The following is a 4,904-nucleotide window of genomic DNA, read 5'->3' as shown; positions in this document are numbered from 1 at the left end:
AGTTTTGGTTTCAACAAAATGGCATTTTCCAGTGGAAAAATGTTCCATTGTAAAATACGGATGGATATAGTGGTTGGGTTCCTAGATGGATGGATGGATGGATTGTCTTAAAAAAGAACAATTGAAAACTTGGATCCAGATCTTCAGCTGATGTAAATCCAGGTAGCTCTATATACTTTCTTAACAGAAAATAACTAGAGCATCAAAATTTTGAATTATTATCAACAGCTGACGCAGTGAAGTGACCCCCTATTTAAATTCATTGTGGTGGTGTCAAAAGCCTCCAGCTCTCATCCAAGTGGCCAGAGGGGATATATATTCACTATTCATTGTTTTCAATCTTGATCTCGAAGGCAAAAGTAGCCTGTTTGCTGTTCCCAGCTGAGGTTCTGCTGGACACTAGACACTAAGGGTGAAATCCTGGCCCCATGGAATTAAAAATTCCCTTTGACTTAAACAGGTCAGATTTTCACTCGGGGCATTTACCAGAGGCAAGGGTGAAAGACAGTCATTATGAATAGAGACTGGGTTTCTGGTTACTAACGTTTCTCAGCTCTTGGGGTTTCGGGCAGCCCCTCCCTCTGAAAGAAACAGATACTAACTCCCAGAATTCTGTCAGAGCAGTTGGTCCTCCATCCACCAGGGTGTAATATGTCCTTCAATAAAGTCTATCAGGGTCCTCTGGTAAAGAAAGAAAAATTGGAGAAAGAACAAAAATAAAGTTTGATTCTGACCATTGATTCTGACACATACAAATATTTTACCTTCCCTGCTCCCCTCTCAGATCCCCTTCCCCAGCCAACACTGAACGTCGATCCCCCATTGGGAGTGGTAAAAAAAGGAGGTTTTGTCCTTCTCTCCTGCATGGTCCCTGGGAGTGCTGTCCATTGGAGATGTCACTTCTACAAGGATGGTGTTGAGATCATCCCCAGGGCAGCAGGGTCAGAGTACAGCTGTGGGGTGTTTAGCACTGTGGACACTGGTGGTCACCTTTCCAACTGGTCTATGCTCCATATCCAACAACAACTCTGAAGTGCGCTGGGGAATATGCCTGCGAGTATGAGGAGGATGTGAGCGGGTGATGGATTCTGTCCCCCAGGAGTGAGGTTGTCAAAGTCGAGGTGATAGGTGATGTTCTCCATCACTTTGAATGCCCCTCAAACATACCCAAGAGTAACATACTCCCCAAACTTCCCCCTCCCACAGGACAGAAGGGTCCTCATAGCAGTCTGTGAGATATAGAGACCACTACAGAGACATCTATGCACAGAGAGTGAAAGAAGGACTCTAGATAGAATGATGGCAAGAGAAATGTTGATTAAAGGCCAGATGTTCTGTTAAGAGGAGATGTTTGTCTCTCCAGCTGTCCCAAACAAATCCTGTGGTACTTGATTCTTCACCAGATGTTCTCCTCTCTACACAGTTCAAATGAGTTTTTGGCTTCGGGAACTTGTGGTGGCTGTGTCTTTCTTCACCATCATCATCATCATCTTCTTGATCTCCAACTGCTGCTGGCACAGTTAAGGTAACAGGCTTGCTAGTTGGCTCATTTTTCACCTCCCATTCTCATGTCATGGAAAATTCCCCAAACAAAATATCCCATTTACAATGAAATTTCTCCTCTTGATTCTCAACCCAAAGTGGAGGGACTGAGAATGTGTTCCCTGTACAGATCTCCATTTTATCTCTCATCCCAGTAGACCGTAAAGGATTCACGTGTCAGATGCTGTGTACACTGGGTTCAGTATCAACACACTGAACCTCTGAGGTGGGATGTGATAGACATCTAACAGCTGCTTAGCGACATTAAAACAGATAGGAACTTAAGGAGAATCTCACAGTCAGAGTAAAGGTAAAAGGTATCACCAAGCTGGGACCTGGGATGCTCAGTTATTGGTGAAAGTGCCAGGATATCTATAATGGCTACAGTCCCTCAAGGCCTCAATATTAATCTGGAGTCCATTGAGCAGATTCTACTTTCTCTCACCCCAGAATAAATCAGGAGTAACTCAATTGGAGTCAGTGGGGCTGTTTTCCCCATCCTCATTCCCATATTACACCAGTCTTCACAAACTAAAGTTCTGGCTGAAGAAAATTAAGGTGGATTTCAGAAAAGGAGAGTTACTTTACTGATCTAATCCTGGCCCTTGCTCTTGTACCACCCTCCGCAGACATCCTGAAACATGTCCTGAGAAAGAAAATGTCCAACCGAACCACCGTGACCGAGTTCCTTCTCCTGGGATTCTCTGAAGTTTGGGAGCTGCAGATTTTGCACTTTGTGGTGTTTCTAGTGGTTTACCTGGCAGCCCTGATGGAGAATTGTCTTATCTTCATGGCTATAGCCTTCACCCACCACCTTCATAGCCCCATGTACTTCTTCCTGATGAATCTGTCCATCCTAGATCTTGGCTCCATCTCTGTCATTGTTCCCAAATCCATGGCTAACTCCCTCATAGACACTAGGTCCATTTCCTATGCTGGATGTGTTGCCCAAGTCTTTTTCCTCCTCTTCTTGGTGGGAGCAGATTTTTCCCTACTCACGGTTACTGCATAAGACCGATATGTCGCCATCTGCCAATCACTGCACTATGAGAGAATGATGAATATCAGAGCTTGTGTCAAAATGGCAGCTTGTGCCTGGATCAGTGGGATTCTCTACTCTCTGTTACACACTGGGAACACATTTGCATTGATCTTCTGTGGAGGCAACATGGTGGATCAATTCTTCTGTGAGATCCCCCAGCTACTCAAGCTTGCCTGCTCCTACACATATCTTAGTGAAGTTGGGGTTCTTGTCTTTAGTGCATGTTTACTCTTAGTCTGCTTTGTCTTTATCACTGTGTCGTACGTTCAGATCTTCAAATCAGTGCTCAGAATCCCCTCTGAACAGGGCCGGCATAAAGCCCTATCCACCTGCCTTCCTCACCTCATTGTGTTCTCTTTGTTTGTTTGCGCTGGCATCTTTGTTTACCTGAAACCCACCTCCAGCTCCCCATCTGCTCTGGATCTTGTGGTGGCTGTTCTCGATTCTATATTGCCACCAATCTTGAATCTAATTATCTACAGCATGAGGAACAAAGAGATCAAAGTTGCCCTGAGGAGACTGACTGGGTGTAGGTAATTCACAAATAATTAATTTTCTGTCTTTCTCTAATTAAAGTTTGCTTCCGTAGTATTCGTTCATTAATGTCAGTGATTTCCATGACCACACAGCTTGCACACAAACAGGTCTGATCCTTATCTCAGTTGCACCAGTGCAAATCCAGATTAACTCTGCTGATGTCGTTGCCACTGGTGTGATATGCACCAGTAGAAAATCTGGTCCAGTTGAGGAGTTAAATGTGTGTAAATTGTGTGCAGAAGAGGAATCAAACTTTTACTCTGTGTTAAAACAATACTCGTTATACTGCTTGGCCACTTGAAACCATTCCATGGCCAGTGAAAACAACAATGGGAGTTGTCTTGTTTATGTGTATAAATCAGGAGTGGCTTCGTTGGAACCAGAGGAGTCAGACTGATGTAAGACTGGGGTAGGTGAGAGAAGACATTTTGGGAAGATCCTCAGCACATCAGTGTAGTTCCATTGACTCTGGTGGCACTAAAGCAATTTGCAGCATCTGTTGATCTGACCTACTGCCTCCATTGGAGCTATATATCCATTGCCACCAGCTGGGGAATGGGCCTATTGCCTTATAAACCACCGTTTGTGGCCTATCCACTAGAGGGGGACAAAGAGCCAGACTTTATCAGCCTGGTTTACATTCGCATTTGGGTGTGTGAGATATGGAGAGACTGGCTAGAAATTACAGGGAGGTTTCTAACCACCAATGGGCAAGCTCTACAGTAGCCTCTCAATAGGAGTTATGGGAGGTCCAATGGCGGAATTAGTTTGAAGAGATAGCTGGACACATGTCTGGGTGGGATTGCATGGTGGGGCTGCTTGTGATGGTGGGGGGCAGGGCTGAGCAGCCCTAGGGCTCACTTGCAGCATATGTCTTATGTTCCTAAATGCTTATGCTTCACAGTTTCATCTGGCCACTGGCAGGGGTCAAGAAGGGATTGTTCCCCGTGACCCAGTATATTCTGGGAGGTGGGTTTATTTTTTTTTTAATCTCTGAAGCATCGGGCAGCCCTGGCTGGAGTTGGGACATTGGGTGGATGTACCAGGGCTATGTGATGGCACTGAGCCATTCTCTCTCTCTCTCTCTCTCTCTCTCAGATGCTTGGTTCTTGCCCACATGCTCAGGATCTAATGATCACCATGTGGTGGTCAGGAAGGCATTCCCCATCCCCAGTCAGATTGGCAGGGAACTTGCGGTGGGGAGGAGTTGTTTTCCCCTGCAGCATGTAGTGTGGGTCACTTGCAAGGATTTTCTGGGTGTATTTCAATCATTTCCTTGCCACTGCAGGGGCCTCAGGCAGTAGTGTCCCTCCATCTCTCCTGTTCTCTGCCAGTGGCACAGAACTGTCTACTCTCCTGAGGGCTGTGACACTTCAGTCTAATTTCAGTGGTTGGGTTTGGTCTGTGGGTGCAGGGTGGTGTTGGCATAGAGCAGGTCAGACTGGATGAACTGGTCGTCCCTTCTGGCCTTCAACTCTGTGACTCTGTTACTTTATGGATGTTCATAGATGGGGAAGAGAAGAAGGGGCCACACAGAGAATAAACTCCAGTAGAGACCATGGCATTGCATTAGTATATCTATCTGTGACTCCCTCTCCTCCTGGCTGAGGGAGGTGACTCCAGCTCAGATGGAGCCCTTGACCCATGTAGCTGTGCATTGTCACTGTATAAAGCACAGCCATGGGCAGTGTGTGTTATGAGGCCCCTTTGTGCCCCACCTAGAGGATAGGAGGCTGTTCCAGTGGCTGTCAGGCAGCTTGGCTGTTCAGCTCAAGCTGTAGAA

At 46.0% G+C, this 4,904-nt stretch overlaps 1 pseudogene; it reads left to right on the top strand.

Annotated features, from left to right (window-relative positions):
* The first annotated feature begins 1,405 nt into the window (after positions 1-1,405).
* LOC127032563 (olfactory receptor 14A16-like) lies at positions 1,406-3,277 on the top strand (annotated as a pseudogene).
* The last annotated feature ends 1,627 nt before the right edge of the window (positions 3,278-4,904 follow it).

The sequence above is a fragment of the Gopherus flavomarginatus genome, chromosome 12 (genome assembly GCF_025201925.1).
Source record: "Gopherus flavomarginatus isolate rGopFla2 chromosome 12, rGopFla2.mat.asm, whole genome shotgun sequence".
Taxonomy (NCBI): domain Eukaryota; kingdom Metazoa; phylum Chordata; order Testudines; family Testudinidae; genus Gopherus; species Gopherus flavomarginatus.
Note: the sequence above shows the minus strand (reverse complement) of the source record. Positions and strands in the feature narration are given on the sequence as shown.